Raw genomic sequence first — 13,919 nt, 5'->3', positions numbered from 1 at the left:
AAATGAGGAAATGGGCCCCTTCCCTGCCTGCCTTTGTTATAGAGATTTTACCCTGCAAAAACAGCAAAAAAAAAAAAAATTATTGTTTAAATTATTTTGTTTAATTCGACAAGAAAATAGTTGGGTTCATGTAGTAATATAAGATGGTTACAGAGCAATTCAGGAAAGGATAGCTTAAAATGAAGTCTTCATACAACCTTTATTTAGATACATACTTTTGAGAGGGTTTATATAGTTATTGATTATAGAATTATAGGAACCTATTACTGCATTATAAAAGAAAGGAACTGTGGAAGATACTATTTGGAAGGACAAGTTTTTTTTTTAAATAATCCCCAAATAATTGCTTAGTAATACACATAGTCCTTGAGTAAATTTCAAGTATCTTGATTATCACAAACATAGGTTTTTGAGTTTTGATTCTGAGGGCTGATGATTAGGAGGTAAGATGTGAAGGGAAATAACAACTTGATAACTCTGAGGGCTCTGACAGATGTCAGTTTTTTGTGTACTTGGAGCCAAAATCAGTCCCACAGTGTTACAAAGAAATATTTAAATCATACATTTTCCCTTAAAATAAAACTAATTTTAAAAAGTATTTACCTTAAAGAGAATCCTGAACCTGGTTCAATGTCAATATAATACAATCTTGGAGAGAACTTCCACTTTAGCATCCAGAATCTCTTACAGTTGGCCAAAACTTTCTTTTAGGTCCATAGTTCACTTCTTCAGTTTGTTACAAGTTTGCCTAACACATATGTATTAGATTTGGAACAAGGAGAAAAAGTTGGAACACTTTGATTTTTTTAGTCTTCAGCTTTTAAGATAAGACCAAAGTAAATAAATACAGATATGGAACTGCTATTTTTTAATTGTTTGATTATGTTTGAATCCTGTAACAGAGCTTCAGTCTTAATAGTTGTTTCTTTGTACCCTCTGTGGTTAGAAGAAGCAAATGCCAAGAGAAGTAAACAATTAACAAAATGCTTAGCTCTCATCTTTATTAATTGTATTTATCAGAACCTCCAGTTTAATTGATGCATATCCCTTAGTCTTATCTCAACTAGATAAGGTTTTAGGTTTGTTTGTTTTGTGGAAGGTACTTTGGCATTTAGCACTTCTCTGGTCATAGGTGTTTTCAGTAAATATTTATTATTTGATAAGTGATCTGAGATTAATTTAGGTTTTACTGCAGCCAGTAAATATTTGTTATTTGATAAGTGATCTCAGATTAATTTAGGTTCTTATTGAAGCAGTGACCTTTTAATACAATTTTGCAACTACCTTATAAACATTAAGTTTTTTTTTTTGTTATTCTTTTGGTCTAGTCTCTAGACTTATAATTTCATTGGTATAGGAAACTCCCAATGAAGAAACTCTTATCTGTGCAGGTCAGCACCTGCTTTGTAATTTATTGTCTAAGAGAGTTTGCGTGGAGCATTGAAATTTTATGTGACTAGCCCAAAGTCACATAGCCAGTACATGTCCAAGCAGAACTTAAACCCAAGTCTTCCTGACTCTGAGGCTGCCTCTTAGTACAGTGTGCTACCATTTTGTATTTCTTTCTTTAATTTGGATATTGTGTAAGTGAAATTCAATTTAAAGTTAATAGCAACTTTTGAATGGTTAGATTTGTGGCCACCATAATTTCTTAAGTTGCTCTTAAAAAGAAATAAAATTTTATTTTTTAAAAAATTAAACCACATATAAAATCACGGTATTAATTTTTTGAAAACCTGAAAAATTCAAACTCACCCTCTTCTAGTGCATAGCAAAAGTTTTTTTAATGTTCTGTTCTTAGAACTGAGGAACTTCATGTATTTATCCAGAAAGCAATTAAAACCCAGACAATCCTGGATTGACAGATAAGAAAGTAGTCTTATTTTGTGTTGAATAGCATCCGTTTTGAAGATCCATTTATTAGAATGTTGTAACATAAAGACATACACGCAAAAAAAATTGCCCCTTAACTGCTAACTTTATTGTCCATAATGCCAGACTATTGCAATTTTCATCTTTTCTGATGGTCTGAATCAGAAGACCCCTATACCTTGCTTGATACTAATGGGAAAAAACCTGGAGATCTGGATTTTCTGTTCTTAGCCTTATCACTAAGTTTCTTAGATCGTTTAATCTCCTGGCTGCCTCAACTTCTACATGTAAATGAAAAATTATATAAATAATCTAATTAAATAGATGAGGAGTACTTTGAAAAATACCAGCAAAATAATAATAATTGTTCTATGAATGGACAAATAATGAAGTTGTCCCTTGGTGGAGATTATGAGGGTAGAATGTTGCATATATTGTCAGATTGTGTATCCATTGCTTCTTGGGAAAAAAAGAGTATGGCATTATAGACAAGAAAGTTTAGATATAAGGAAGTATGATTTATTCTTTATGTAACACCCTAGCCTCCCAGTTCCTCATTCTACTCAATTCCCATTACCTTCTCCTCCATTTTATCTCAGCCACACATGGGGAAGGTCATTCTCTTAATCTTGCTGTCACCCACAAGTGTTCTATATCCAGTTTCCAAAGCTAAATTTCTGTCATCTGATCATAATCTTTTATACTTCCATTTATCCCACTGCCTCCTAAACCTTCTCTTTATGCTTATTGTTATCTACAGGGTGTTCCTAAAGTCTGGACACATAGGCAAAAATGCATATTTTCAAGAAATGAAATGAATGAAATTTTCAACATTTAATTAGAATATTAACAGATAACATCTTCAATATGATTTCCATCATTTGTGTTGCAAAAGTTAATGTGCTTTGCAAGATTCACATGAACTCGATGCAGCAACTCCACATTGCTGTCATTTTTAGCATATTCACTCTTTATGTGTTCAATCAAGTGTGTTGAATCTGTGATTTTTATTGAGTGCGCCTTCTCCTTTAGCATACCCCAGAAAAAGAAGTCAAGGGGTCTGAGGTCTGTTAGTATTCCAATCAAATAAAATATTGTTGAAAATTTCATTGATTTCATTTTTGCCTATGTGTCCAGACTTTAGGGACACCCTGTGTAATCCCTCTATCCCTCAGAAGTTTCCTAGGCCATTATCTCTGCTCAGGCTATACTCTTCTCCCTTTCCAGTCATGAACCCTTTGTGAACAAGTTCAACTCTACTCTTTCCTCTTCTCTTAAATCCCTTTGTTCCTTTGCCTTATTACCAATTATGCTTTGCCAAATTCCAGTGCTAGATTACTCCCACTATCCCCTTCTTTTGTTCTGACTTGCTACTGTAAAGAACTGTAGGAAATCATAAAACTCTGCTAACTCGTCCACTACAAATTATACTAGGTCAACTGCCCACAGTAGTCAAATCAGCAAGCATTTATTAAGCACTTTGCTGTGTGCTAGGCATTGTACTAAGTTCTGGGGATTCAAAGAAAGGCCAAAACAGAAGTCCCTTCTGTCAAGGAACTCACTATCTAATCAGAGAGACAACATGAAAACAACTGTACAAACAAGATGAAAATAGGCTAAATCTGTGATAATCTGAGAAGGAACATATTAGTAGTAAGGGAGATTGGGAAGTGTTTCTTGTAGAAAGTCTGATTTTAGCTGGGATTTGAAAGAAGTCAGGGAATCTATAAGAGAGGAGGGAGAGAATTCCAATTATAGGGGTACATCTTGTGAAAATGTATGGAGTTGAGAGATCATGTATAATGTGTGAGAGACACTAAGGCCAGTGTCAATGGACTGTAGAGCACAAAGGGGAGAGTAAGGTATATAAAATGTGGAAAGGCCTTTAACAGCCAAACAGTTTTATATTTGATCCTGGAGGTGATTGAGAGGTGATGGAGTTGTTTGAGTATAAGGTGACATGGTCAGACCTGTGCTTAGGGAAGATTACTTTGACAGCTTAGTAGAGGTTGGGTTAGAATGAGGGAAGACTTGAGGCAGAGAGACCAACCAGTGGGCTGTTGCAGTAGCTCGGGAGTGAAGTAATGAGCTTCTGCACTAGGGTGATTTCAGTGTTAGAGAAGGAAAGAGGTATATCTGCCTTATATAATGGTAGGACTTGGCAACTGATTGGATATTGTAGTTGGTGAAGGAGAATGAGAGGTTGAGGATGACACCTACATTGTGAGCCTGGGTGATTGGTGGTACCCTCAACGATAATTGGAAAGCTTGGTATGGAGGTCAGAGTTTTGGGGAAAAGATAATGAGTTCAGTTTTGGGCATGTTGAGTTTGAAATCTCTATGAGATATCCATTTTCAGGCAGTTGGAGGTGAGAGACTTAAAGTCAAGAGAGATTGGATAAGTAAATTTGAGAGTCATTAGTATAGAAATTGAGTCCATGGGGGCTAAGGCAACCACTAAGCAAAATGGTATAGAAGAGAAAAAGAAGAGGACCCAGGACAGAGCCTTGTGAGGGGAGGGGCAGTCATGGTTGGTGGGCATGACTTGGATGAAGATCCAATTAAGGAAACTGAGAAGGAGCAGTCATACAGGGAGGAGGAAAACCAGGAGAGAACAACGTTGCAAAAACCCCCAAAAGAATAAAATATCAAGAAGAGGTGATTGACAGTATCAAAGGCTGCAGAAATATGGCAGTTAAGGTAACTTTGGGGAGAGCAGGAAGCCAGACTGCAGAGAGTTAAGAAAAAAGTGCGTTAGAAGCAAAATACTAATTGTAGTTAGAATTTTCAAGCAGTTTTGTCATGAAAGGGAGGAGAGATGTTCCAAGAGACTTAGCAGGAATCAATGGATCAAGTAAGGATTTTGTTTTGAAGATTAGGGAGATATGGGCATATTTGTAGGTAGTAGGGAAGCAGCCTACAAGGAAATATTGAAGATTAGTGAGAGAGCAGGATGATAGAGGAGGTAGTCTGCTGGAGAAGATGGGATGGGATGGGATCACTTGTACATGGAGAGGGTTTGCTGTGCAAGGAGAAGGGTGACCTCTTCCTTTGAGTTGGGTGAAAGAGGAGAGAGTAGCAGAAAGCACCCGAGTGATGTGAGATGAGGAGAGGAGAATGGCCTCAATTTTGTTCATGTTTTTATGCAGCAATTAAGTAGCTAGGAGGCAAGGAGAGAAGAAGAAAAAAATAGAGGGGAGAAAGGGGAAGAACAAGAGGAAAACAGTGAGGGAGAGAGAAAAGAGAAAAATAGTGGTATGGGCAGTTTTTTGGAGAACACAGGATAGGATCAAGGGTACATGTAGAGGGCTTGGCAGGGGTAAGCAAATAGTACACCTTTTCACGTTATGATAAGATCACATAAAGAAATTTACTCCCTAATTCCTTATCTTATTTAACAGAGCAGCTATTTGAACCTTTTCTATCATTAAGCTTCCTGTGACACTCCCTTCCCTGCTAAGTAACTTGCTCCATACTGGAAGGAAAAAATTGAGGCTGTTCTTTGAGAGCTCCTTCCTTACTCCTCGCCTCTTCATCTCATTTACCTCTGACCTCATCCATCCCCTGCCAACTCCTTTACTTCAGTCCCTGACAAGGTATTCCTTTCGAAGTGTCCATCTCTGGCTGCAGGGAACCAGATTAAAATGTAATTGGGAAATGTTTAGCAAAATAATAAAAATACAATACGACATTATGTGGTTTTCTAAGTCATTGTGTGTAGCTGCAAGGATCTATTTCTATTTGAGTTGGATATAACTGTACCACATATACCGTTGATCTCATCCACTCCTGTCTTCTACATATTGCCCACATCATTCTTACCACCTTCCCCAGCTATCCTTTTCTCTCTTCTCTTTACGTACTTACTGCTTCCCTGTTACAAACACACACAAATCTCTCCCATCCTTAAAAATCTACACTAGACCCTACTATTCCCACAGACTGTCCAATATCTTATCCCCTTCTCAACTAAATTCCTTGAAAAAGCCATCTACAGTCAGTGCCCCCATCTAGTCTTAACGCTTTCCTAAACCCTTCACAAATCTAGCATCTCATCTCATCATTCAACTGAAGCTATTCTCCAAAGTTACCAATTTTGTATTAATTGCTAAATCTCATGACATCAAGTCTTCATCCTTCTTGACCTCTTTGGAGCATTTGACTTTGTAGGCTGCCTCCTTCTGGGTACTCTTTTCTTGGTTTTGCTGACTCTATTGTCTCGTGGTTCCTAGTGTGAGTCTTATTACTCCTCAGTCTCTTTAGCTGGCTCTTTATGTCATCTCCACTGACTGTTAGTGTCCTCTGGTCCTCTGTCCTGGGCCTACTTATCTTTTCTGTTTATCCTCTCTCACTTGGTAATCTCATTGACTTTTATTGTTTCAATTATCTCTTTGATGATTCCCTAATCTACTTAGTCTCTCTTCTGAGTTCTAGTCTTGCATCACTAGTTGCCTGTTGGTTATTTCAAACTACTTATCCTGGAGTCATCTTAAGCTCAGAATGTCCAAAACTTATGATTTTGTCCTCAAACTCTTCTTCAAACTCCTGTATTATTATTGAGGTCACTACCATCCTTCCAGTCACCCCAAATTTACAAGCTTGGTGACATCCTCAATTCTCTTGCTCAGAACACATAGCCAAGCAGTTGTCAAACTTTGTAATTACTTTCTTTATAAACTCTCTTGCATAACATAGCCATTACCCTAGTTCAGACCCTCACCTGGACTATTTCAGTAACTTTCTAATTGATCTTCCAGGCTTAAATCTCTCCCCACTCCAGGTCATCCTCTACATAGCTGCCAAAGGATTTTTTCTTTTTAAAAGAACTCATCAATTATTTATTTATTTTTAATATTCAGCATTCAGTTTTATAAACTTTTGAGTTTTAAATTTTCTCTCCCTCCTTCCCCTCCACCCTCCCCAAGATGTCATGCAGTCTGATAAAGGCTCTATATATACATTCGTATTAAACATATTTTCATATTAGTCATGTTGTAAAGGTGAATTAGAACCCATAGGAGGAACCATGAGAGAGAAGAAACAAAACAACAACAACAAAAATAAAAAAAGAGCAAATAGCATGCTTCCATCTGTATTCAGACTGCAGAGTTCTGTCTCTGGATGTGGACAGCATTTTCCATCATGAGTCTTTTGGAGTTGTCTTAGATCCCTGCGTTGCTGAGAAGAGCCAAGTCTATGAAAGTTAGTCATCACACAGTGTGATTGTTACTGTGTACAATATTCTCCTGGTCCTGCTCATTTCACTCATCATCAGTTCATATGAATCTTTCCAGGTTTTTCTGAAGTCTGCCTGCTCATCATTTCTTATAGCACAATAGTATTCCATTACATTTATATACTACAACTTGTTCAGCCATTCCCCATGATGGGCATCCCCTCAATTTCCAATTCTACACCACCACAAAACGAGCTGTTATAAAAAATTTTATATATTTTTTATGTTTTCTTTTTTCCCCATTTTTATGATCTGTTTGGGATACAGATGTAGAGGTGGTATTGCTGGGTCAAAGGGTATGCACAGTTTTATAGCCCTTTGGGCATAGTTCCAAATTGCTCTCCAGAATATTTGGGTCAGTTCACAACTCCACCAATGGTACATTAGTCTCCCAGTTTTCCCATACCCCCTCCAACATTTATCATTTTCCTGTTTTGTCATATTAACCAATCTGATAGGTGTGATGTGGTACCTAAGAGTTGTTTTGATTTGCATTTCTCTAAATAGTGATTTAGAGCATTTTTTCATGTAACTATAGACAGCATTAATTTCTTCATCTGAAAACTGCCTGTTCATATCCTTTGTCCGTTAATAAATTGGGAGAATGAATTTTATTGTTCTGAATTTGACTCAGTTCTCTATATATTTTAGAAATGAGGCTTTTATCAGAGACACTGGTTCTAAAAATTGTTTCCTAGTTTCTGCTTTCCTTCTAATTTTGGTTATATTGGGGTTTTTTTGTGCAAAAACTTTTCAATTTAACATAATCAGAAACATCCATTTTGCATTTCATAATGTTTTCTATCTTGTTTGGTCATAAACTCTTCCCTTCTCCATAGATCTTTCAAGTAAACTAAGCCTTGCTTTCCTAGTTTGCTCATAATAGCAGTCTTTGTATCTAAATCATGTAGCCACTTTGACTTTATCTTGGTATAGGGTGCAAGATGTTGGTCTGTGCCTAGTTTCTGCCATAGTATTTTCTAGTTTTCCCAGCAGTTTTTGTTAAATAGTGAGTAGTAATCTATTGTTTGATAAATAAATAAATAAATAAAATAAATAAATAAAAAGACTCCAGCTTCTGGGATAAGCACTCACTATTGATCTACCACTCTATTTTTTTTAGCCAATACCAAGTAGTTTTGATGATTGCTGCTTTATAATACAATTTAAGATCTGGTACAGCTAGGCCACCTTCCCTTGCATTTCTTTTAATTAATTCCCTTGATATTCTGGACCTTTTGTTCCTCCAGATGAATTTCAGTATTATTTTTTCTAGCTCTATAAAATAAAGTTTTGGTAGTTTAATTGGTATGGCACTGAATGAGCAAATTAATTTAGGTAGAATTGTCATTTTTATTATATTAGCTTGGCCTACCCTTGAGCAGCTGATATTTTTCCATTTATTTAGATCTGACTTTATTTGTGTGAAAAGTGTTTTGTAATTGTGTTCATATAGTTCCTGGGTTCGTTTTGGCAAGTAGACTCCCAAATATTTCATAATGTCTACAGTAACTTCAAATGGAAGTTCTCTTTCTATCTCTTGCTGTTGGGCTTTGTTAGTAATATATAGGAATCTCTAGGATTTATGTAGGTTTATTTTATATCCTACAACTTTGCTAAATTTGTTTATTATTTCAAATAGTTTTTTACTTGATTCTCTGGGATTCTCTAAGTATACTATCATATCATCTGCGAAGAGTGATAACTTAGTCTCTTCTTTGCCTATTCTAATTCCTTCAATTTCTTTTTCTTCTCTTATTGCTAAAGCTAACATTTCTAGTACCATATTGAATAATAGCAATAATGCTCATCTTTGTGTTACCCCCAATCTTATTGGAAATGCTTCTAGCTTATCCCCGTTACATATAATGCTTGCTGATGGTTTTAGGTAGGTGCTATTTATAATTTTAAGGAAGACTCCATTTATTCCTGTGCTTTCTAGTGTTTTTAATAGGAATGGATATTGTGTTTTGTCAGAAGCCTTTTCTGCCCCTGTTAAGATAATCATATGATTTCTGTTAGTTTTGTTGTTGATATGGGCAGTTATGATGATAATTTTCCTAATATTGGACCAGCCTTGCATTCCTGGTATAAATCCTACCAGGTTATAGTGTATTTTCCTTGAGATAAGTTGCTATAATCTCTTTGCTAATGATTTTTTTTTTAATTATAGCATCTGTATTCATTAGGGAAATTGGCCTATAATTTTCTTTCTCTGTTTTGACTCTTCCCGCTTTAGGTATCAGCACCATATTTGTATCATAAAAAGAATTTGGTAGGACTCCTTTGCCTGTTTTCCCAAATAGTTTGTATAGTATTGGTATTAATTGTTCTCTAAATGTTTGATAGAATTCATTTGTAAATCCATCTGATCCTGGAGATTTTTTTCTTAGGGAGTTCATTGATAATTTGTTCAATTTCTTTTTCTGAAATGGGATTATTTAAGTATTTAACTTCCTCTTCTGTTAATCTGGGCAATTTATATTTTTGTGAATGTTCATCCATTTCACTGAGACTGTCAAATTTATTGACACATGGACAAAATAACTCCTAATTATTGTTTTGATTTCTTCTTCATTGGTGGTGAATTCACCCTTTTCATTTTTTATACTGGCAATTTGGTTTTCTTCTTTCTTTTTCTTAATTAGAATAACCAAAGATTTATCTATTTTATTTATTTTTTCGTAAAACCAGCTCTTAGTTTTATTTATTAGCTCAGCATTTTTTTTTAATTTCAATTTTATTAGTCTCTCCTTTGGTTTTCAGAAATTCTAATTTGGTATTGGGGATTTTTAATTTGTTCTTTATCTAGCTTTTTTAGTTGCGTGCTCAGTTCATTGATGCCTTTCTCAGAGGGAGGAGGGAGGGATGGGGAGAAAATTTACAACTTATGGAAATGAATGTTGAAAACTGAAAATAAATTAAATATTAAAAAAATTAAATAAAATATGAAATTATCATTAAGACAAGTCAAGAAGTCATTAGCTGAGAATTCCAATAGATGTATAGATAATCAAAGCTTTTCCTCACTACCATATCATCCTTCCATGATGGGCTTGTGATTTTTTCCTCAAACTTCTTGTTTACTTTTTTATAGTTTGGGTTGTCCTTAGTCCTTGATTAGCATTAGTTTTGTATCTGCCTTCATTAGTTTTCACTCAGATGTTCTCATATTCTTACATTTACTCACACAAGTATATTTTCTTAAATATACTACCCTTCTTCCTCTTACCTATTTGTTCTTCAGTCCTCTTGAGGTGTTGCCTTTGATTCTCTAGACTTTTACTTCACCCTGTCTCATCAGTTTTCTACCTTAGAAGATCACTCTTCCCCAGCAACCTTCTTAAACTGAAAAATTTCTCTGCCCTTTCAGCCTCCTTCCTCTGAGGATCATTTACCCCCTGAATCTCTATCTTAAAGAGACACCCTCATTCCTCTCCATACTCTGCTTCTGACTCTCCAGAGTTCTTTCACCCCCATGCTTCCAGTCCCTTATCCCATCCCCCACTTTAAGCTTTCTTTTATGTGTTGTCGTCCCTCTTTAGATTGTAAAATCCTTGAGGACATGCACTGTCTTTTTTCCCTCTTATATTCATTTTCCCATTTGGAAGTGGACCATGTTTCTATTTCCTTATATGGGTATTCCCGGTACTTAGTATGTGCTTGGCAACATGCATTAACAACAAGCTGAAACTGCCATGCTGTGTACCTCCCAGCACCATCAGTCCACTTCTCTGCCAATCCACCATGTTCAGCTACAGCATCACCACAGTTACTTGCATCACCAGAGCTACCACCTGGGACCCAGCTGCTGGCCTCCCCCAGGATGACTGGAATGGTCTTAGTCACTAGGCTTTTCAAATATTTCAAGGTGAGACTATGCATCACATGTAATCAAGGGGGCCATTACTGGTATTAACTTGAGTACAACTAACTCCTTTGTGGCAGTAATGGAAAGGAATCAAGCAAAGGTATTGGAGAATGCCAAAGGTGCCAGTAACCATTCTCTCAGTTATGGCCTTCACAGTAGACAGTGAGCACCTTGTTGGCATTGCCAGCCAAACAGGAGGTTGTCACCAACCCAAGCAAACATTTTATCCTACCAAGTGCCTTGTTGACCATCAATTTGATGATACTGAAGTGCAGAAAGACATTAAAAATGTTCCTTTCAAAATTGTCTTCCTCCAATAGTGATGCCTATGTAGAAGCCCATAGGAAGCTTATTCCTATTCAGCAACAATGCTGTTATCTCTGTGCCTGCTTGTTTCAGTGATTCTCAGCAACCAAAGATGGGCAAGTATCTGCCCTAAATGTACTTCGAGTGATTAATGAGCCTATGAGCTGCTGCCTTGGCTAATGGCATATACAAATAATGAGGACAAAATCATTACTATGTATAACTTAAGTGGTAGAACTTTTGATATTTCTATCCTGGAAATTCTGAAAGGTATATGTGAGGTGAAATCTACCAAAAGGGATACTTTCCTAGGTAGTGAAGACTTTCACCAGGCCTTCTCTCAGCACATTGTGAAGGAGTTCAAGAGAGAGACAGGACTTGACCTGACCAAAGACATTGTGGCTCTTCAGTGAGTATGGGAAGTCTCTGAGAAGGCCAACCATGAGCTTTTTTTCTTCTGTGCAGACTGATATCAACTTACCATATTTGACTATGGATGTTTCTGGGCCCAAACACTTGAAGGTGAAGCAAACTTGGGCTCAGTTTGAGGGGATCAGCACTGATCTCAACAGGAGGACTATTGCCCAGTGCCAGAAGGCCATGCAAGATGCTGAAGTCAGCAAGAGTGACATTGGAAAAATCATCCTAGTTGGTGGCATGAGCAGAATGCGAATGCTTAAGGTTCAACAGACAGTACAAGAACTCTTTGATTGGGTCCCTAGTAAAGCCATCAGTCCTGATGAGGCCGTGGCTATTGAAGCTGCCATTCAAGAGGTGTTGCAGCAGTGTTACTACAGATATGCTATTTCTGGGTGTCACTCCCCTTTCTCTTGGCATTGAGACATTAGGAGGTGTCTTCACCAAACTAATCAATAGGAACACAACTGTTCTAACTAAGATGACCAAGTGTTTTCTATAGCCGCTATTGGTCAGACACAAGTGGAAATTAAAGCGTATGCCAGAGAGAGAGACTGACATTGTAGACAACAAGCTTCTTGGATAGTTTTCTTTGACTGTAATTCCACCAGCTCTGCATGGAGTTACACAGATTTAAGTCACAGTTAGCATTGGTGGTATTGGGATTATACTTGTTTCTGAAAAAGTTGATGGCACAGAATGTGAATAACTTTGTGTTCCAGTCTTCCAATGGGTTAAGCAAAGATGACGTTGAGAATATGGTTAAGGATGCAGAGAAGTATGCCAGGGAAGACAGGAGAAAGAAAAAACATGTAGAAGCTGTCAATATGCAGAAGGGATTGTTCGTAATACTGAAACAAAGATGGAAGAATTCAAAGACCAACTTCTAGCGGATGAGTGTGACAAACTAAAAGAAGAAATCTCTAAAATGATAGTGCTCTTAGCTCTCAAAGCTAGTGAAACAAGAAAACAAGAAAAAATATCAGGCTGGCAACACTTACTCTCCAACAAGCATCATTAAATTTCTTTGAAATGGTATATAAAAAATATGACATCTGATTGAGAACGCTCTGAAGTTCTCCTTCTGGGGAAGATCAGAAGGAGAGGAAACAATTGAGTAGTACTCCCCTTGAGTAGAGCAGAAATTGGGAAAAGATTTGTGAAGCTTGGGAACAAAGGGGCACAAGAACCTTCCTGGGTAGAAATGGGCAAACTTCAGAATTACTGTGTTTTTGCAGTATTCTATATTTAATTTCCTCAAAGTGTAAACTTAGTGAGTATATAGCTAATATCATTTGACAGGTAATTCCGATAACATAAAGTTCTAAATGTTCACCCCCAACCTATCTTTATTTTCCAGTTGCATGTAAATGGCAGTGGGGTATGGAGTGGTTTGGATTCACTGATCATTATAAAGGTTCAGCACAATTGTATGCAGCAGTGACTAATTCCAAGCAGTGAAACAAAACTACATCATGAAATTGAGGGTTGGAAATCATAATCCTTAAAAGACTCAGTAGAGACAGATCTTTCTAGTTAGCCAAGTACTTGTCTTCTGTGACTAGTGGACTCTCTTTCCATAGCCCATGCAGTGCCAGCTGCTAGAGAAGGAGAAGCCATTTTGAAAGAGATGTGTTTTCTTTGTTTTGTCTAAAAGTATTTTTTTGAAATAAGGTGATTAAGGAGGCTCTTCATTTCACTTAAGCCATCCTGTTTTCTCTACCTCCTAGCCTTTGCTTTAGGTACCTCCTTCCTTGACAATTGCTCTTTTGATCCATTCTGGATTTTTCCTAAACATTAAATATGAATAGAAAATGAAATATTAATAGAAAATGAAATAAGTATGAATAGAAAATCAAAAGAAAAACCAAGTATTTATTAAGCACTAATTGCTTGGCACATAGTGAGTGCTTAACAAATAATTTGTGAGTTGACTTTTAAATAAATTATACCCTTTTAGAGCCATATTCCAGTCATATATCCCATTGCACCTATTCTCACTTATATCTGTGTTGACAGATTTGCCCTATTCCTTGCATGATAATCTTTAGTCTTGCTTATTACTCATATGTTGTGCATTTGTGTGTAGCCAGCTGTCTGATGCCATGCGTTTTATTAATGGATCCTTTCTTATATTTTTGCTTCCTATGAATTTCTATATGTAGTTATTCTGTTATTTAGTTTCATGGATATAGATAGATGAGGGGAGGGGAAGAA

At 36.6% G+C, this 13,919-nt stretch overlaps 1 protein-coding gene and 1 pseudogene across 1 annotated transcript in view; both read left to right on the top strand.

The window, feature by feature from the left end:
* Window positions 1–13,919, top strand: part of RNF145 (ring finger protein 145) — a 100,623-nt gene that overhangs the window by 74,398 nt on the left and 12,306 nt on the right. The gene's annotated exons all lie outside the window — the stretch shown is intronic.
* LOC118841180 lies at window positions 10,856–12,761 on the top strand (annotated as a pseudogene).

Source organism: Trichosurus vulpecula, chromosome 3, assembly GCF_011100635.1.
Source record: "Trichosurus vulpecula isolate mTriVul1 chromosome 3, mTriVul1.pri, whole genome shotgun sequence".
Classification (NCBI taxonomy): Eukaryota; Metazoa; Chordata; class Mammalia; order Diprotodontia; family Phalangeridae; genus Trichosurus; species Trichosurus vulpecula.
The sequence above is the reverse complement of the archived record's forward strand: the minus strand, read 5'-3'. Positions and strand labels throughout refer to the sequence as shown.